The following is a 22,190-nucleotide window of genomic DNA, read 5'->3' as shown; positions in this document are numbered from 1 at the left end:
TTTTGCTAGTGTTTAATAACTAAGAAATCCCAGCTGACAGCACGTACTTTTATTGAGGCATTTGGTGTGGCAGACTTGGGAGTGACCAGCGTTATTCCCTCTCTCCTGCTTTCCCTGGGTGTTTATAGACCTGAGGTGCTTAATCAAAACTTCTTGGGCAGCCTAAGCACAGGCCTTAACCTTGTCTTTGAATATGTTATTTTTATTAGCAGGGTCCTTTATCTGCAGAAAAGGAAGTTCAAATTGCTGACTGAACAACCCTTCTCACCTCAGTAAGGACACTGCAGTAAGAACAACACGTTTTCCTTTCTGGTCACGTACCCTTCGTGAAATGTAAATAAATACTAGGCTACGAAGCATTTGCTTTTGCAGAATATGATGTTATTTAGCAATTGAAAGACTCTTGCCAGGTAAAACAATGGGTGGATTTTCTTTTTCTTCCTAGCAACAAAACATTGCACTTAATCCCATCAGGTTTGTTAAAGCGGTGTGAATACATATGAGAGACAGTTTACCTTATGTTTAACCTAATTTAGTTTATTGGATTATGATAAACAGATTCAGATACTAGAAATCCTAAAATATTAGAATTTATTTTACTGTGGAAGATTATAGCATTTGAAAATAAATCTACACTAAAACATGACAAACATTATATTTAAGTCCAGAACCAAAGTTCAAAAAAATCTTCAGACAGGAATGTCCAAATACTACCTTTCATGACTTTAACCTGAAGTGATTTAATGTTTTTCAAATAAAAAATCATTTCTGTTTGCAGAACCACACCGAAACATTTTATCCTGACTTACGTTACTGAATTGTTGCAGTGACCTATGGGATGTGTAGTTCCTCTCTGCAGGCTGAGGTGTTTTGCCAGACCGTTGCATGTTAGTACTATAATGATACAAATATTTTGACTCTGTCTCACAAACCAAATATTGCAGTACCAGTTTACTTAACCTGAGGCAAAATATTTTGATCTCGCTTCCTAAATGAAACCCAAACATTTTTGATAGAACACAGCTTTTCATTCCAAGAATCTCTTTTCCAACGTAAATGTATTTCAGTGGAACACTCCTGAGCCATTTAAACTTCCAACCACAACTTCAAAAAGTACAATCTATTACAACCTTGCTTGCTAGATAAGACCAAACCTGTCCACGTGTTTTTCTGAATAAACAAACCATTAGTTAGAGCTGTAATGCAGAAAGCAAACTTTTCAATATTGATCTTTTACTAGCCAGTTAGAAAATGTTTGAGGAAATGTTTTGCCAGGTAAATACATTATTGATTATTTTAGAATAAAACGAGCCAAGAGGATAAATAGGCAAATAAAATGGGTCAATATTTAAGAACAGTTTTATGAGTTCTGTAGAAGTCCACAGGAAAAAGCCAATGGCAACAAGATTGCAGCGGCAAATATGCTTAACAAATGTGGTGTTTCTGATGCTGTTGTGACCCATTCCCTTATCTTCTCAGTATACTGCACAATAAAGTAAGATAAACTGCTGGCACGGTCCCTGGAAACCAGCTGGCTTGACGGGCTACCTGAAGAAGCACAGAACTTACATGAGAATGACAGACTAAGGGGCCAAATTCCTTACTGCTTAAGATTTTGAGCCCTAAAACAGAAAAAAAATTTGGCCATTGGAATCTCAAATTTGTAAACTTCGCACTCCAGCTCAACATTTCAGACATCTCATGTATTAGCAATACGGTGACCTGAGACTGGGGTATGGTCTACTCTGACAAAGGGTCTATTTGCTAATTGCTGAGGATGATCCAACTGGAGCATTTGGATGCCCTCAGCACATCAGGGTACACAGCCTCTTCAGAAATCTGGACTAGATTTCTGGAAGGCTATAGATTCAGATAAACATAACAGGCATAATTTTCAGCTATCATAAACTTCTGTAACCCTACTTAAGTGAGAATAACTGAGTCCACGGATTTATATGAGGTGATGATTATTTATTTTCAATTTGTGTTAAAAATTAAGCTGGAAAATTGAGTTAATAATTCTGAACAGGTCTTTTTTCGCCTTCAGCTGCCATTCATTCATTCCTGGCTGAGCAAATGTTTTCCTTGATTAAAGGACTGCAGACAGTGTCAGAACAAAGTGCATAATTTTGCATATTTGCTTTACCTATGATGCTGAAATCACTCTTGTGTCAGTTTTCTGGTTTTTTTCATGATTCAAAGACCCCCCAAAAATACTTGAAAGGGGCATCTTGGAGAAATCCTGTTAGCAGAAAGCAATGTAATGAACAAGCCTGTTTTGGAACCATGAAGTGCTATCATCCATACAAATAATCCTGAATAAACTGTCTGATAGCCTGAAGCCCACACTGTTCTTTGTGGACTTGTGGGTAATTGCCACAGTGAAGAACATACATATATTAAATTAAAGGTATGATTTTTAAAAATTTTTTTTACTCAGTTAAATGCATTAAATCCCATACTTGTTTCACTTACTGTCAGCATAAGGCTTCAGGCATCCTTGTAATGTAATAACCGATGGAGTGATACACACAGCCATTGTTCTGTGGCAGGTGACAGCACAGCTTTGCATTAATATCAGGCTATTATTAATAACACTAATATATTCACTTGTAGAGACAGTGCATCTTACAAAAGGGTTATTATTTTTGAATTGTGTAGTCTGGCTGTTTTCTACACCTCATTGACTAATGCCACTTTTGGAAACAGCTGGCCATGGATACGTCACCTGTAGAAACAGATATCTTACCACTGCATTAAGTTCAACCCTTGTTTTTCTCTGCTTGGGTTCTGAACCATGGCTGCCACCACAAGACAGATTAATAACCGTGGAATTAATGACAAATATGTTGTGCATGTGTGCTGCAGACGATATGGCTGATCTTTAGGAGATGACAAAATAAACTCATTTATGCTTCAAGAGTAGCAAAATGGTCTCACAGACCAGCGAAACTTTCCATCCTATTTCATAGAATTGTGCTGTAATCAGTAAGCATGTTAAATTATATTATCTATAATATAAGGTCATATTGCAGGAGCCTGGTGGCTTATGTGAACTGCAAATCACTGCCCTGGTAAAAGAGCTTTGCAAAGAGAGACCATAAAAGTCAGCCAGACTGAGAGAAGCAATGGAGAAAGCTGTGCTTTTAAATATAGAGTAGCTCATATCACAAGCCAGCTGGCTGAGAATAAACAGTTTACCGGTTTAAATCAGTGGTTATTTCTAGGTGATATTTCTCTTTGTATCACGCAGTCACTGTGAGACAGAGCGCATTAATTTCCAGAATATTTATACACCGTTGTTTTCCACAGAGTATACTAAGGACAAGAAGGAGAGTTTTCAAAAGCAGCAGACTGACCTAAGCTAAGACAACTCACAATCACCAGCCTTTTTGGGAGCTTTTGAAAACTCACAGCCAAAGGGGTTTTTTGTTTTGTTTTGCTCTAAGCACAGGCAGGAGAAGGGACCTGCTGGGGTGTGTAGGAGGTGTCTCCTGAGCTTGTTATTGGAGTGAATCTTAGAGGTGGCCATGGTGGCTGCCTGGTTCTGCTGCCAGGGTGCCCTGCCCTGTCAAGGGATGCAGCTTCTGGTCACCTTGTGTGACCTGGGGACAGCCCCAGGCCTACTCCACCCCCAGATGATCCACCTGTCTCTGAATTTGGTTCCCAGCCAGTATACTTATGTACCTTTACGGTTACTGGTGTCCACCAGGATGGACACTGATATAGGAAACCAGAGAGAAAGAGGGGTATTTTGAGTAGCACACTTGAGAATGAGACACAAGTGGTAAGCCTGGTGCTTCTTGGGGTGTGTGGTTTAGAGACAGGACATTTAGTTCCTACAAATGAGTTACCAAATGTTTCTTATAAATCCCCTATCTAAAACTGTAAGATCTGTCAAAGTTCCCTGGGACTTCTAGCAGCCTAATAACCATAACAAATGACTGTATTAGCACAGAGAGAACATGCATGGGGTGATTAATAGATTTTTCTCAAAGTCATAGATAAAAATGAACAACAGAGGAAAGGAAAACCTTCATATTAACTCTGTGGGAGCTCCTGTATTAATTGGCACATAATCAGGTACAGCTGCTAATAATCATGCAGCTCTTTAAACCAACACACACAACACTGCCAATATGGCTTTAAGAGCTAGAGATTAGAGAACATGCAAATATTCTTTGAAATTCAGGTTGCTGGATGAAAGTTGCGTCTTCTTATAAGCTTACAGATCACTGATCCTGGGTTCTGCTTATGTCAAGATGTGACAATGTGGGATTCCCTTGTGGTAAACCATCCTTCCCCTACTTGCAGGTCACTGAATAATACTTTTTTTGTGTGTCCTGTATCTTGATAATACCAATCCTCAGAGCACCTAGTCTTCTTGATGGGACATTCTGCAGATTCTTTGTGGGATCCCCTCTTACTGGATATCGTTGTCCTCTGGAGAAACTACGTATCTCAGCTTGCCAGAGCCACCACAGGGTTGCACACCACCAAGCAAGTTCAAATAAGAAAGTAAACTTAAAGCAAATTGGTTGTATAGCAACAAAGGATTGAGCTCTTGATTACAACCTTGGAAGCAGTTACAGACGCAGCAAAAAAATCCCCAAACATTTAAGAAACCTACAGTGACTCTAACAACAACCTCTTGTTCTAGCTGTCACTTACAGTTTTTCCTCTCAGCTATCAAAGTCAAGGGGCCAATTCAGCAGAATTCCCCCTCCACAGGGCTGGCTTTCCGAGTAGGCTATCATCTTGGGGTTTCCATTAACTTTAATACTCAAGGGTTTTCTTGTTGCTATTGAATGTAAACAAAGCTTCAAGGACCTCTCTGTTTCTTTACTCACTTAGGGTCTCTTGCCCTCCTGCAGTCTTGGCATGGCTGTTACATGTTCACATAAGCATTAATGAGGTATCTTTAACATGAAGCATGACAGCTCTGCTTTGTGGAGAGAGTCACTGGAGTGCTGAACTATTCCTGTTCTCTTTAGCAGGTCAGCTGAATTGCATTTAGACGTGTTTATGTAATGTTTTGTTAATCCCATAAGGCTACTTGTGCAACATTTTTGTCTCTTGGCTTCATGGCACTTTTACAGTGACCGTGCAAGCCATTTTGATACATGCTAGTCATTTTAGGATTTGTTCTGCCAAACAGCGATATCCCAGGGTTTGTATTATGTTGCTTTAAGAATGGCTTTTGGGACACATGAAACACCATTTCTTGCAATCAGTCAAAGCTGTGACAGTTTTCATGTGTGTCTTTACAAAGCTAATCAGCAGCTGCATTTTTTTCTTCTCTCCAAAATACCGTTCTCCATCTTGGCCTAGATGTTCCTCTTACAAATATTCATAAATGTGATATGAATTAAGTGTGAGAGGTGTGCTCTCTTCTCTTATTTGAGGTGCTTCCTTCTGTTCATGTCTGCAGCATGCTGACTTTATGATCTTCCCCCCAGAAAAAAGAAAGGATAAATGAGTAAATACAGACACTTGTGTGAAAGCTAGTGCTGGGTGTTGCCTGGTGACTAATAGCTGTCAGAGCCAAATTAGCCCAGCTGCTCTGGAGACACAAATGATTAGCAAATGGGGACCTCAGAAACAGGAAAAAGCATGAAAGGGAGATTAGCTGAGTTCGGAAGAGGAGGTAAAGGTGAAACAGTTAGTGAGGTGTGGGCTAAAGTCCTTGAGGTAATCTTTGTTGGTTTTATTTGTTGCTGCCTTTTTTTGCCATGATCGTGGAGTTTCTTTCTTTTTTTAAATGCTCTTGTTTTCTTCTTGGGCTGACCCTATGGTTTGCTTTTTCTGATAGAGGCCTGAAGGCTTTGGATGTGGGTTTTGTAATTTTGTTCCAAATGTGTTATTTTCTTGAGTAGAGGTTGCCCTATTTTGTGCACTTCAAAGGCACAAGCACAATAAAGAGTATGCAAAGTGAAATCAAAAGTGGTATGAGGGAGGTCTTGCAGAATGTCATGCTGATGTTGCTTATCAACTGTGGTTGTTGTTTTGAGGTTCTTTACAAGCTCATTCAGAGCAAACAGGTACTGGACAAACACCTACAGCTTGAAAAATACTCTTGGAAACCTATTCTGCTTTTACCAGAAGTGATGTGTACACTTGATTCTGTTTTTCAATGTCCTGAATATGCAATTTCCTCTTTAAAATATGCAGCAGTTTCTTATCTGTTTGCATAGTGATTCTACCGATTCTTCCCCCCCCCCCCCCCCCCCCCCCCCCCCCCCCCCCCCCCCCCCCCCCCCCCCCCCCCCCCCCCCCCCCCCCCCAAAGAAGAAAACAGGAAAGTGGCTTTTTATTGGAAGGAAAAATAAATATGAGGAAAAGAATACAAAGCTGGGAAAACCTGGGGAGAATGGGAATAGAGTGTAAGAGAGTTATTGAAAACTGCGAAGAAAGGAGTGTGTGTGAGAAACTGTCCTAAATTTGTGATTACATTTTAAACTCTGCCTCAACAGTTCCTTGTATTTTGTAAATACAAGCTAGGCAAAAACAGTTTTAAGCATATAGAATTTATGCTTATTTTTCAGTTTTGAAAAGTGCTATGCTAAAGAAATATGAACTACCAAAAACAGGGCACAAATCAACTCTGGGTACTGCTGGTGATCTCATTTACAGTAAAGCCAAGCATTGGGCTCTTTTGGATATATTCTTTGTGTGTATGTCCCTCTTTATTTAGTGTGTAGTCAGTATTAAAAATAACCTTTCACCATATGTGAAGAACAAGAAGGGATCAATACAAAGCCAGGCTACCTGCCAAAGAGGAGGGGTGGGATTTGGTGTTTGTTTGTTAGGGTGGTTTTTTCCAAAGATCAAAACCATAATAGTATTACTCCTTTGAGTTTTTATTTTTAAAAACTTTATTCTGTGTTTTTTGAAAAAAAACCAAAAAAAACCAAATCCCTAACTATTGCTTCTTTTTGCTATTTTAGAATTAGAAAGAATTTAAAGCCTGACTGCTTTGGAGGTTTTTGGATACTTCTCAAGACATACACTGGGAGTTGTCATGCATTTTCTGAAGGTAAGAATAGTTACCATGCTTTCTTTGGGGTAGAGGGAGAACCAGTGAGCTTTAGCTGACGCAAAGAGGTTTCCAGGAGTCCATGGTTTGTGTGCATCCAAGTTTTTCTGTATGAAAAAGGGCTGTAATTGCTCAAAAGATCAGATTTGGTGTCATCCTAAAGAAAATAGACCTTTTTACCTCGTTGAGCTGCAAGGGCAGTTTTGAAAGTATCTTAATATTACTGTGATGAAATACACTGCAATTGAAGTAGAACCTTTTGAACAAAGAATGAAAGGGGGTTTTCCCAGTAACTTTTACTTGCTAAAGGTATGTGCCATGGTTAAGACATAGACAATGTTATGAAGAGATGAGGAGCTTGGTGCATTTAAGACCTTTATAATTCATATTTCTCAGGAGTATGTTCAGAAATAGAAAGTGTACTGAAGACAGTTAATTTCAGTCCTGTCATAGGAACTTGGGATAACAATATTGAATGTTAAAGCAATAGATATGAAATAAACCCCAAACTTCATTGGAAGCAACTGAAATAGATGTTTTTGTTCAGGGTGTTTTTCCTGTCAGATGTTATAACAAATCCCCTGCTGGAATGCATCTGTCTGTGGGTCAGACCCTCGGGTAACTCTGACAGAGATCCTTGGTATTTCTGGTATCCTCAGGTTCTGGGACTCCAATAAGTTGGGGTTTTATTTTTCTAGTGGAAAAATGTGTAAATGATAATAATTTGCATGAATTGTATGTAATACTTTGCTTATGCCCTGGCCCCTTTGCAAATGTAGAAGCATAGCTGTTGTGTCTATTTATGGATGGCTTGGCTGTTTCAAACAGTCCCTTATGCCTGCAAGGGAAGATTTGAGGTATAAGACTAGAGATTTTCTCCTACTGATACTGCAGGATGGTTATTATTTTCCTTTAATTTTAAGTCTCATTACCCTCTTCCTGCTATGGCTTTCCATCCAAAATAAGCCTTGAAATGAGTTCATGTTCCATATACACTTTTTCTGTAAACCATGAATAAGGAACCTTTCCATTTGCTCTGTCTTCATCTTGCTACTCAGAAGCTGTATTTCTGATTAAGTTTTGAATCATCATAAGAGAGAAAGATAAATTATACCTTTCTTATGACTGTCCATGAAAACCTTGGTATAAATCCACCTGGGAGGTAAGGGGGCAGGGGGGAAAAGAAAGTCTTGTCTCTTGCTGCAGATGCTGGCTGTGGCAGGAAGCAGACGAGGTTAGCTGTTGCTTGCTATCCTAGAGCCTTTTCCTTGCATATGCCCTTCTAAGTCAAGCTGGGATCATGCAGCATCGCATGAGTGCATGGGGAGTTTGGGAGCGGCCCTCAGGTGTGTCACGCAGAAACCTGAACCTGGACTCTGGGTTCACCTTGCATGAAAAGCAGAATTAAATGCCTAACACTGGGTGACCTCATTCTGGGAATGGGGTTGTAAAGTGAGAAAAAAGCTGCATGTTACCTATTGAAAGGAAAACCCTGCATCTGCAGCTTCAGCCTGGGAATCATGAAATGATGGTGATAAATGTACAGCTCATCTGAAGACCCAAATACAAAGCCTGCAAGCTGAAATTGCTGGTCAGCTACCTATGGCATATAAAATAAGTGTATATGGTTTTATAAGAGCTTCTGAAAGATGTGCTGAACTAAGAGACGTTCTTGATGGTAGGAAAATGGCAAAGCAACTTTCTTCTCTTTGCTTCTGTTTTCTTCTTCTTGTCTCAGTTCCACCTCATCTAACACTTTCCTTTTGTTAATCACTCAGCACCGTTTTCCTAGCACCTACCAACCTGTAAGTCTCTCTCTCTTTCCACCTGCTTCCTTAAAGATTAGTTTCATGTTATGATCCACCAAAGTAACCTAACTCCTAGCTGCAGAGATTGCAGTAGCAGTTTCACATCGCCGACAAAATCCCATCAAAGCCGGAAATTGTTTTCTTTATGTGAGTGGCAAGGCAATTACCGAGCTGAGTGACATGGGTGAAGGAGTGCATTTACACTAGAAGCTATTGCTATGGCAGAAACTTCTGGCAGGAAAGCAGTGACTTGCTGACATCCCTTGGCTTATTATTATGGGCCTTGCATAAATGAAGTAGAAGCAATGACTGTTACTGTGTTTCTAATCAACAAAGTGTTAATGCCAGTAATTAGGTTTCAACTGACTCGCATCTCCTTTCTAGGCATTAATTGGAGGAAGATATGCAGATTGCTGGTTAATAATAGAACAGTTATAGTTCTATAATAATTTTCTTCATGTTGATCAATTTGTTTGATTGCTTGTGTGGCAAATATTTGATCCTGCATGTGTCTATTTAGCCATCAGACTGTTTTATAAACCACATTGTTTATCAAGTTAGTGACATCCTAAAGTGCTGCAACTTGCAGAGCCTAACAGCAGCAAATGTAGAATTTTATTTTGCAAATTAGACAGAACAAGGCCTTTCAAAGAAAGCTCCAGATTGTCCAAACCACATATGGATGTCAGAGATGGGAACAGTGTGAGCTGTATGCTGAACCTATTTTAAACTCCCACTCATGATTTCCAAATGCAGCACTGTCAGAGAGCAGGCATAGAGAATTTTGGGAACTATAGCACTCATGTAAATGAAGGCTCCAGAAACCTGTTTTGTCAAAAGTGTTAATAATTATTATATTACTTGTTTATGGTGGTGCAAGTAAAACTGGAACCTAATATATAGCTGCAATTAGATTATGGTTAACTGCAGAACATATTTATAATGTTTACCACCCAAATTGGCCAAAAGGTTTGCAAAGGTATTTTCATTGTTTTGTAAATGGTGATATAGGGCTCTGGGAGAGGAGGAAATACCTGTGTATTACATAGTGGCAGATGCATGCTTCATCTAAAGACCCACATCAGCTATTTTGTGGCCCTTGTGGCCACAAAAGCCAAATCTGAATGCATTTTCCCATACCTTTCAGTAGGTGCTGCTTACAGGAGATCAGCTCTGCACCAGCACAGGTTTCAGTCTACTCTGCACTCACTCATTTGCAGCTGGCTGGAATATACCATCTAGCCACATATTAACAAATTGTCAAGTCTCTTATTGAACTAGGAACTAAACATCCATCCCCTGTGCCTGGGATTTAGTCAGTGTATCGGCCCTCCATAGATGCAGTCTTGTCCCCAGGATTTCTCTAAAGTGTGTTCTATTCCCTCTGTTCTAGTAGACCAAAGATAAAGTATTCGAGCAGAGAAAGAGACAGTCAAGCAATCTTTTTATAAAATAAACCGTGTTATTAGGCCTAGCTAAGCTACTTTCTTACACCTCATGGGGAAAGAGAAAACTGCTTGGGAACAATCATAGCATAGGAGTGTGAACAAAGATTTCAGTAGAAATCCAGATGTACGTTTTATTTATACTAAAGTGAAATACTGTTTCTAATAACAGCTGATTTCAGGTTTATACATGAAGCCTGTAGACGGTTCTTTATTCACTAGGTGACCATCATACACAGGAGTTAGCTGGTTTGAAGTTTTGTGCCTTTGTGATTGCATGGGATTGCTGAGTGCTGCCCTTCAGCCTCCTTATCTAGCAGGAAAAAAAGAATTTGCTTAATTCTGTTTTTCTCCTTGTTATATCTTTATACCAATGACTCTCCATAAACTTGCAGCTTGTTTTTAATCAGTTCCTTGCAATATTGCTTTGAAAAAAACATCAAGTAGCTCTGGAAAGAAAGCTGGCCTTGAAGTAAAAAGCCTTGACGCTGTGTTGGTGTCTGCTTTTTTCCTACGCCCTATTTCTTTGACTTTTCAGCAAGTAGATTAATTTTATATTTGAATTGCTGCTGGAATTTGCATTGCTAGGCAAAGGCTGGATATACCACATTAAGCAATGGCTTGGGGCTGCCTTCAGAGAGGGGCCTCCTCCTTGAAGACCAGCTGCTTGCCAGTAGCTCACAGTCAAACTTGCAACCAACATAAGTGCTTCTTGACATCTCTTCCTTTCGGAGGTACTCGGTGTGGATGGGATGGAAGAGAAAAATCTGACAACGTGATTTCTTGTGCAAGTTGTGCATTGATATGCCAGAAGTCCATTTCCCCATCCTCCTGCATCCACAGTCTTGGGCACTTGCTTCTGCACTTATGTGTAGCACTTCTATGCACGTGGTTACATACTGTGTGTTGGGCATGTATTGGTCTCTAAGTACTTGTTGAACGTGGTGTGAGAAAGCAGGTGTATAAAAAAAACTTGAACTACAAATGATGCCCTAGGCACCGAAGAGGAATGTATATGCAGGAAACACTGTCAACTATCCTTCAAATACTTGAAATAGACTTGAGAGAGGTGATTTTACATTTTCAATCTTATTTAATCTTTTCTTGAATCAAGGAAAATTATGAGACCCTCCAAACTACCTTTGAAAAGGCTTCCCAGTATAGCATGCTCCTTACTGAAACTTGGTTTGAAATTGCTTCTTGCTCTCTATGAAAATTTGATTTCTCAGTATGCTCACTAGACACGAAGGTTTGAGTTTGTAACTATCTCTCTGCAATTTCATCTGTCACATCAATAAAAATACTTTCAGTAAAATATAAAAACTAACATGCTAAAGGATTTATGTACTTTTATAGTGTTTGTATAGTGGAAGAATGAGGAAGAATGTGTTTCTGAATGAGTTGAAAGGAGGAATGTGCAACTTGGATTTTGGAAAGGAAGGTGACATCTAAGGTGCTAATGTTGCTTCACTGCCCTTAACACTAGAAGTCCTTCCAAAATCTGCTTTGAGTCTTCTCTGCCATAATTCAAGTATCTTCCTTCTCCTCTGACCCACCAGTCTGGACTCCTTTTGGCAGGTGTTCTTTGAATACCTGAAGAGTACTACCATGCTCTCCCTCACTTTTTTTTTTCTCAAGGTTCATCAAATCCTGTTCCATAGCTCATGTTTTCCAGGTCTCTGATTATTTTCCTAAGTCTCCTCTGCGTTCTCTCCAGTTGAGCTATACACATCTCCAAGTAAATGAACCCAGAACTGTGATACTTAAAATTGAAGCTGCCAAGACACCTTAAGAGACTGGTTGCAAAAATCTTTAGATGAAAATTCTGTCTATATAGAGGTTTAAATCACTGCATAGGTAAAACTGGTGCATTTGTCTAACAGCTTTCTCTCAAAAGGAGCTATGTATTTTCTAGGGCGGTCCTACTCAAGTTTGCCAAACAAGTCAACTAGCATAGCTGCAATTAAGCACAAAGATAGTTACATTTCATGTAGATTTAGATGATACTGAATGGTGTTTATGAGGCTTGTTTCACCACCATGATTGTTCCTGTAAGACCACAGTGTCTGAATGTGTTGTGATCTCTAAAGTAACATCCTCAAAGGTAGGAAAATACTATTATAGACGCTTCAGCTTCTTATTTAACCTTAAAGATAGCAAAGTCTGTTCCCAGTATTGTCAGGGGGTAGATCACTACCTTAAGACAGTTCAGCCTGCTCTCCATTACATATAAAAGGAGCCTTGAAGAATTATAGGCCTAGCTGAAGTATGCCTATTGTTATCTTAAAGAAAAATGAAGATAAATGGGGGGCCCAGACTTCTCAATACCTCAGTCGTATAGAAAATCTGTAGCCCAAGTCACTGGACTATCTTTCTTCCACTAAATCAAAACGAACTGTGATTTAAGCAATAATCTTTGTATGTAGTGATGCTCTGTAAAATGACTATAGAAAATGAATCTAGTCTAATGTTGAAAGACAAGAAAATGAGTTGTGTGGTAGTTCTTCTGGGTATTGCAGAGCCTGTTAACCTCAGTGGAGACTTGTGTTTTAGGAGAGAAGAAACTGTTAACACTGTCTTTGCCCAGGACTCGGAATTTTCATTATAATGAAAGGCACTATACTGAAAGTACTGGGGATTTAAGGCTCTTATTCACTGCACACAGAATTGCAGAAAATTTAAAGTGAAATAAATAAATAAGCTTTGACTAGTAACAGCTGGCCATAACTTTTTGAGCCAACAGGCCTGAGCATCTTCTCTCTGTTTTTTCTTCATCCTTGCCTTTAGCTGATAACATACACTTTATTTGTCATGGAGCCAACCCAGCCTAGCATATGCTTAAAATGTCTTTTCTCACTCGTCTCTCTGGTGCAAGCACAAGCTGCTTGCGCCATGTTCTGGTAGAGGTAGGAAACACCCTCAGGAAATGTATGTGCAAAGACAGAACAGACTGTTGATTAAAACTCCAGCGTTGACTTCAAAATGTTGGCCTGGATATTTCTGGTATCTCCAGATTATGCCAAAACACTTTCACATCCCTCCAGATGTAACATGCTCTGTAAATATTAACTATGTGATTTCTTAAAAACTAATAAAAAGACTTACCCTTTCCTTTCTCTCATCTACAGGCTTTATACTCTCTTCCTGTTTATCTGGATTACTTTCTTCTGTCCCCTGCGATAGTTGTTTTGTATCAGGTAACCTTCTTGCAGTTCAAATGGAAGAAGATAGCTAATTCAAATATTAAGACTTCTGCTGAGACCAGATAATAATTTAGCTGAAACAGGGATATGAAGAAATTATCTTTATTGTGCAGACCTATTTTAATACTAGTTTTTAAAGAAAATAAGCTTTCTTCTTCTACTGTGAACAATACCTCAGATCTGGGGCGGCGGGGGGAACACATTCTCCCCAGATCTTCATCCTCCTTTGCTCTCTGGTGTGCTCAGCTGCTGACACAAACAGGTGTGTGAATATGTGCCAGTTATTACTTTTTCCAAAAGGACATCTTGTTTTAGCAGATAATTGTTGTCTTCTTTTGTGTACTATTAGGCACGTGCATATTTTCCTGTCACACTCCTTTGTTATCCTAGGTATAGTTTTCATAGAATCATTTAGGCTGGAAAAGACCTTTAAGATCATGGAGTCCAACCGTCAACCATGCCCACTAAACCATGTCCTGAAGTGCCTTGTCTACGTGCTTTTTGAATACCTCCAGGGATGGCGACTCAACCAGTTCCCTGGGCAGCCTGTTCCAATGCCTGACAACCCTTTTTTTTTGATGGATGATGTATTTTGGTCCAAACTTTCGCTTTCAATGAAACTGTAGTTCTGATTTATATCAGCTGCTGAGCATCCCAGAAATAAAATTTTGTGACTTTTGGTCATGTAAGTAATTCTGAGGGTTTAGTGGTGTATAGGACTAGTGCAGGGTCTCTGCACAGGCATGACTAGATTCACAGGAAGTTATTTTGTAGACAAGAGTACATTAAAAAGGTACTATATTATAGGCTGGAGATAATGTTTTCTTACTCTCTGCTGGAGTATCTGTTGAATGTTTCATATCTGTTTGATGTTTCGTATCTTCAGATCTCTGGACAAAAAGCTGAAATCTCCAGTCATTTCCCTAGAGACTAACCTCACTTTTCATATATACTGAGGAGTTTCCTTAGGCTGCAGTTCAGCAGAAACCTGCTTTTCAACTTGAAGACAGCTACAAACACCAGGGATGGGGGAGAAGCAAAATATTTCTTGAAAGCAAAGGAGAGACATTGATTTGCCCATTAGACTGCTGTTGTCTGGTTGTTCCCTGTATCTCCCTGACAGGAAACCACAAAACTGAATAATTTTCCTGATACCAAGGGAAAATGCAGTATCAAAGAGCATTAATTTCTGTTTTGCTATTGTTACTTAAGTATGAAGTTATAGATGAGGATGGAAGGTGCTCAGAAGAGAAGATTTCCTGTCTGTAGCTCAAAGTAATCAATCTTAGTTACTGACAGACAATGTGAATTTTGTTGAAATGATTGAGCTGTAGCTGTTCTGAATGAAAGAAGTTTAATCCTTTCTGCAAAGGATGCTCCCCAGCCTACTTGGTGTCTTCAAGACCTCTGAGGATAAGGCATCTTTCTTTTTGAGATCACATAAGGTAATCAAGGAAACTTGTTATAGCAACTTGCTTTTGTGAAGGCTTTCATTCCCGTTATTACAAAATGTACTGTAGCAGTTTCCTCTTTAGTCTGTCTTTCCCTTACATCCCTAAATAACTCTGTCATTTACATTGGAGCTTTGCAAATTTGGTAACTTTTTGAACACTTACTATTCTGCATTCTTAGAGGACAAAGATTTTATTCAGCAGAAGTTTAGTGATACCACCACAGAATAACATTAACTTCTAGCTGGCAATTAGTCTTTTTTATAATAAAAAAATATTTTTTTCTTTTATGTGAGATATGTCAATGCTGTGATAACCCCCAGGTTCTGGATAATTCAGGTGTGGATACTAGTGGGGGTGTGAGGAGGAAGGGGTTGTATGTCTAGAGTCTCTAAAGAGGATCGTTTCCATTGACATCAGTAGGCATCACAATCATTAATTCCACTTTCAGTTGAAGCTTTTGTCCCAGAAGGCTGGATGACCTTCTGTGTGCTGTTAAACAGCTACATTTCAGTGGTGTGTGCCAAGTCTTCTTTCCTTGAGATGGAGTAGTTGTGCCATAGGTTTCAAAGGAGTGACTTGTCTGTCTTTCATGGGTGTTGCATAGTGTTGTAATACAACAATGCCCTCGAGGCATCCTAAACTTGATCAATACAAAGAGAAAAGAGGAAGGAGAAATTGGGCACCTCTAAATAGTAAGAGGATAGATGCATGCTTTTTCACAGTGTTTCTGTTACTGTCAATGTTCTTTGTGTCTAAAGTACTTTGCTGTACTTTAAAATAAAAAATAGTAGCTTACCTGGATTATTTTTTCCCTGTAACAGACTTATAAATCTCCTTACAATTACTTCACTGTCTTTTCTCTCCCATTTGGTTTACCCATGACTTCCTGACCGTATTTTTAGCTTGTACTCGATCTCACATTGATGTCTCTATGTGAATTAACTGATTAAATTCTGGCATGCGGAATAAATATTTGTTTTAGGCTTAACTTTTCCCTTCCTGCCTGTTTCTCCAAATGAATGTAGCCTGTGTTCTACCAGCCAAAGAATGTAATTCCAAAAGGAAAAATGAGAATGGAAAATAAATTACACCTCTGTTAAAAAAAGTTATTTTCTGAAGTTCTAGTTATCCTTTTGTTATGCATATATGCAGTGTGTTTGAGTGGTAGGAAAACACAGGATCTATAGATTAACCACCACCCATTGCTTACATCAGCAAAGCTGCTTTGTGGTGACTATGCTGGTCCTTAGCTCTCTGGGAGTAAAAAAGGAGATGAAGACAGTCTTGTTTCCCTCTAGAGTGAATCCTGTGCTGCTCACCATTTCTAAGTCCTCATCATTCCCACTAGCCTTAGTGGTGGGACTGTGTTCAAAAGCAGGCTCAGCTGGCTTTATGGGGTGCACATCAATTCTAAATCCCATGCACTGAAATGCCTTATGCAGAATATGACATAAAGGAGGGCAGATTTTGCCCTTTATGACTACACTAGGTATAGTTTATGAACCCAGCTTGTTCTGTGGTGTGAACTATAACATAACTAATGAAAAAAAAAAAAAAACAAAAGCCACTGAATGCAGCCAAAATGTATGAAAGACCATATCACATTAAGTAAATGGTAGTGAAGTGAAAAAATGTTATGTAGCACCTTGTTTTGTCAGTAAATGATATCTGAAGGACAAGCAGGAGCTGTCTTTTTTTCTTTTTCTTTCCTTCTCTGCTCCCTCATTCATACTAGGAGGCAAAGAGTCTGAATTAACTCTTCATAAACTTGTTACCCTTGTCTGGATAAAAGGAAGTGGCTAGGACGTCATTAGTCAGATGGAAAGGAATGACTGCTGCTCCTCTTTGCAACAGAGATCCTTGATGATGTACTGTCAACTTCCAAGTCTCATTTTGGTATCGGTGTGGGTATATTCCCCCCTGCCCCCGCAGGGCTTTATACGTTTTCATATTGGTGGCTTTTTTCTCTGAAGTCCTTGAGCTGCTAACTCTCCTATCTCAACAACCTTACCTTTGCCTACAATTTTACTTTTCTTATCTTGGATGGCTCTACTCTATTTGTTTTTCACAGCTCATTCTCACAACTTAATTTTCTCAGAAGTTTGAGTCAAGGTTACACAGCTGTGCTGTATCAGCTGGCCTTGGATCACAGACAGCTGAACCCTTGAGACTATGACCAGCAAAATGAAGAAAAGAAGTTAATTCAGCAGTCTTAGTTCTAATAAAAAAGCAAATGGTTTGGGATGAGGCAGTAGAGAGATTGCTTTCCTACTCATGTATCACCAAAGTTTTAGTCTGAATAAGTCTAGGTCATTTGAGCAAGGATCTTTTAATTAGGCGTTAATTAGTCCTGAGAAGCAAAAATAGGTCTGAGGTAATAGCTGTCTGATCCTTCTTCTAGCCCTTCTGTTGGTGATGCTTGAAAAAGGGTTCTAGCCTAGCCTTGCTCAGAACTGCTAAGGGGGATGCCTGTAATGGCACACAGAAGTGATGATCATGGACTCATGAAGATCCCATTGGTTTTGTCCCAGTGTCATGGTTGACTTCTCTTTAAAGAACTGAAATGGGAGATGCTATTGTTTTTCACTCTGAAGCTGTTTGGTAAGTCTGGGCTAAGATACAGAGGGACCTGCAGCAATATGTAGACGCAGCCACATCCTCAGATTAATTTACAGAGTGTAGCTAATTACAATGACAGCTTTCGTGCTTGCTTTTTTCCTGTAGCTCCTGTTTGCAGTACTCTATGGCTAATAAAACTGTCAATTTTCTTTTACTTCAATAAAAGGTCACCCCCCGACAACAACCCTGTGCCTTCTAACAGCTAGTGCCTTTATTAATATTTAAAATGTACACAGTGATATTTCCAAAAGGTCAGCCTTTTAAAAGACATAAAATGTCATCCCTAATTCTTTTCCCTCCTAGCCTTTTTCCTCTGCCTCCTCTTCCCCATCCACCATTTAAATGTTCCATTTTAGATACAGTATTTAGCATGGCTTGTGTTATATCAGATAAACATCAAGTGTTTCCCTGTTGCGCTACTACAGAGAGGCAAAGGATAAATTTGTCACTGATTCACAGTCCAACAACTTGTGTATGTAGTTTCCAATTCTGACTATACCACAGATGCCCTTGAGTTAAATGAGTCATTTGTTCCATCAGTTCCTGATTCAAGAATGCATTTAAGCCAGTGCCTACCTTTAGGCAGGTAGGGTCAAGAGGATATCAAGGCTTCAGCTGTAAATAAGAGCTTAAAACTTTTCCAACCTAAGGCTTCTGTTCTTTCCTTCTAACAGCAAATCTACAAAATGGGGAAGGTAATACTTCCTTCCTCCTGCCCTCAGCCCTCTCTAGATGGCAAACTCTGTATACAGGGACACGTTCTCCACCTATATTTATCTAAAGGAGCAGCATGCTCTGCCTGAAAGAGAAATGAGAAGGGAAAGCATGTATATTCTTGTTCTGTCTACTGGCCGGGTCAGAAAATGGTCACTTTTGCCGTAGGAAACGTGGTCATTAGGGTCTCAGAAGGTCATTTGATCCATCCTCTGCCCAAAGACAAGATTAAACAAGTCTTGTTTGTCCTGTTCTTAAAAACCTCTGGGCAGGTTCACATAGCCTTCCCTGGCAGAAGCTGAAGTTACAAACTGTATGTTGTGTGATGGTTGTTCGCTCTATCTTGTAGATGTTACTTTTTTTTTTTTTTTTTTTTAATTTGCTTAAAGGGTAAAGATTGCTTACAGGCCTATTTTCTGGTGAATCATAGGTTCTTCACTCATATTGCATGATATATAAGCAACACCTAGGCTCAGAGGAGTCCTGGTGAATGAGTTACTGGATTTCTGAAGTGTTTTCACAGAAATCTGAGACGCAACTGGATGATCCTAATAAGATAGTGGTCCCTATTTTTTGTCAAGGTTCTGCTGTCACACAGCCTTTCATCTTCTAGACTGTGACTGGTTATAACATCCATCTGAAAGCATTCAAAAGAAACTTCATTTTCAGAACAAAAGGAAACATTGAGGAGCTCGTTTGCCATTAAGTTAGTCCCTCTGGTCTTTTCCACATGTTATGGTAGCATATGAACATGCTTTGAGAGCTGGTCCCTGACCAGTTACTGCACATTAATCATTATATTTCTCTTGCTCATTCTATCACACATCCACTTTTTTGTCATGAAGTTTTTGTATAGCTGGTTATTTTGTAATAATTAACACTGTCCTGGATCAGAGAATCCAAAAATAGAAGTGAAGGGCTGCTATACAGCCATTAGGTTCCAATAATAAATTACCCAGTGAAGATCTGTCCATGCACATACTGGGGAAAAATGTCCAATGGATGGAGCTCAAGCACAGCGAGGAGTAGCTGGTCCTTAATGCCCATGACTGATTGACAGCAGATTGTTATTCAAGTCCTTCCTTTTTCAAAGAATATAGTTAATTTTTCATGACAATATGAGAAAAGTACTTTCTGTGCTGAGAAAGATTAATGGCTAATCAGTCTATTTTTCTATAAGGTAATTTCAAATCCAGCTGAGAGAAATAAGATATTGTAGGTCTTTTTTTTTTTTTTTTTTTTTTTTGGGGGGGGGGGGGTAGGGTGTTTTTTCTTTGTTTTAAAGGATTAAGGTGATCCAAAAAAAAGTGCATTGGTCATGATAGTGCAGTTTAGGTAGAAATATGAATTCCTGCTCTGGTTTCTATCTAAATTTTAGGCCTGTGAGAATCTAATCCACAGGCAATGTGGCCAGGTTAAACATCTTGCATTCAACCTTGTTTGATAGTCACAGTTAGTTGTCCCTCTGCCCCAGTAAGGTAAAGGTGGAATTGGCTGGAATTGCAGGGTGCTGATAGCACCAATTTCCATACGGGGGGCAAAGGCTGTTGGTGTTTCCTTTTAAAAAAAATAAAGGGGGGGGGGGGGGGCAGGGGGCAACGTGTAAAGGATGGGTCACCTACCTTGTGTATTATACCAGATCAGACCACTTGGTGATAATGAAGTAGGAGGCCTGGATCAATAACCTCTTCAGCTGAAAGATATTCAAACTTCCATTTCTTGGTTCCCAAGGGAATGCTCCATTTCAACTTATAACTGGGTGATCAGTGTCACCTGCAGATGTGGAGATGGAAGGAGTATGAGTAAACACAGCACTGCTGTCTCAAAACCTGAGCGCAGCACAGTAAATGCTGCTTAAAAGAGGGAAATGGCTGTCTGGAATGGTTAAGTGCAAAAAGAGTCTGTGGGACCCAGTCCAACACACGCATCTACCTCAGGCTACAAGTGTGTCAGGGTGTGGAGAGGACAGTGTTACTGAATTTTAAACATTTATTTCTTTTTTGGTTTATTAGATGGCTTGGGCAGCCAGCTGCAACCTCTTCCTCCTCCAGTGTGCTGACTTATTAATCCATTTTTAGGTGCTGAAGTCTCCCTGTGCTTTGTACAGTATTATTAGACACCTAGCTTGAATTGTGAGTTTTCCTGGGTGTCCCTCATGAAACAGAGCCAAAGCACTCATGCAGTAGTTCTTATGTTTCACCTAAGGGTAGGTGGGGTGAAGTGTACTTTGGAAGCAATGTAGAAAATTATTGATCATGACCTAGGATATTAGGAAGTTACATTAAATAATATGAAGCGCTGGAGCTTTGAAAACTTTTTGTGTTGTTATCTTCAATAAGATATTAACAGGGGAATTTGTAGGAAGAAATTAGGGAACTGTTCTTCTTAGTATTCCTTATTGATGTTATAAATACCAGTGTAAGAATTTCAGTTCCTAAAATCTTCAGAGAAGGGAACCAGTGATGAATAGTGAGTGATGAGCACAGCTGGAACAGGACTGTTTGAAATCAGGAGCATAGTGATGTTTGATTGTGATTTTACTGAATATAATCTCCTATTTGTGAGCTTTGCAATTTTAACTCCCTTGGGTTTTATAGCTCCACTGATTTATCTTTAACTACTTTGCTAGTAGTATGGTTGAAAATGTATCTGTAGTGATGCTGGTATAATATGTTCTTAATGAAAGCATAAATATCTGAGTGAATGAAGCTGGCATGTTCCAGGCAGCAGGAGTTTCTGTACAGCCCAGTGAAAGGTGTCAGTGACTAGAACAAAGCAAATTAATGATCAGGGATGTTTTTGGTCAGAACTTCTTGAAGCGACTAATCTGGTTGCAGTAGTGCTTTTGGCAAATGGAATTGTTATTCCACTGGCCCCTTCATTTTAGAGAAGGAAGTGAGTAAAAAAAAAAAGTATGCAAAAATTGTAAATACTTTATGCTTTATTTTTTGTTCTCAGACTAATGTTTGTGTTTCTTGTAGCTGAACTAGCTTTTTTGAAGATTTTCTTTAACAAAGTGAGAGTTTAGAACTGTAATGAAGTGCTCCATTTAGTACTAATATTTATTTAAATCTAATTTTTCAAATCTTAGTTTTGCTTATCATTGTAAGGGTTTTCCTCTGTGTTAGGTAAACCAGATTTCTTCTCCCCCGCCCATGCACAGTAAACTGAATTTTTTTTGGACAAATCAAATAATTCCTCATTACAAAACTCTACCCACCTGCTCATCAAACCCCACACATTTTGTTAGGTAAGCTTATCACATCAATACTGCAAAACTGTTCAAAATTTAATAATTAACTGTGATTAACTGTGTAATCACTGTAGCATGGAGGTGACAAACGTATTCATGACGCTTCACAGCCTGATCCAGAGTAACAACATGGCTCTCCCTTGTCCTAGCTAAGTATGTTTCATACCAAAGAGGATGGCCTTTGAGTTTAGCCTAACTGTCTGTCTTTTCTGAGTTGTTCCGCCTGGCAACTAACAGTTACACCATCAATTGCACTAAAGACTTGCCTGAGCATAAGTTAATGACAGCTCTGGTGTAAGTTACCTCTATGCACAAGCACAGACTGTATCTTCTGTCTCTTTTCTTAGTCTTCAGGAGGTCTTTAATTCATAATGTATGGAACAGAAGACTGTGAAATAATGAACGGTATTGGAAAACAGCCAACTGCTTCCTTTTCAATTCATGGAAGAGTAATATCTACATAGGCATCATTTTCCTATTTGTTTTTTTCCCATGCTGTTGCTTCTAAAGAAACATGCAGATAACCACAACAGAAATAGAAATGCATGGTCTTTCAATTAAATCTACTGAGCGATAACCCATCTTAAATGATGTGTTTCTTTTTTGTGGAAGTGAAGTTTAGTGAAAGCTAAGGCCATCTGTCTGGATAGAATATCTG

The sequence above is a fragment of the Aquila chrysaetos genome, chromosome 8 (genome assembly GCF_900496995.4).
Source record: "Aquila chrysaetos chrysaetos chromosome 8, bAquChr1.4, whole genome shotgun sequence".
NCBI lineage: Eukaryota > Metazoa > Chordata > Aves > Accipitriformes > Accipitridae > Aquila > Aquila chrysaetos.
This window is presented reverse-complemented; position numbering follows the sequence as displayed.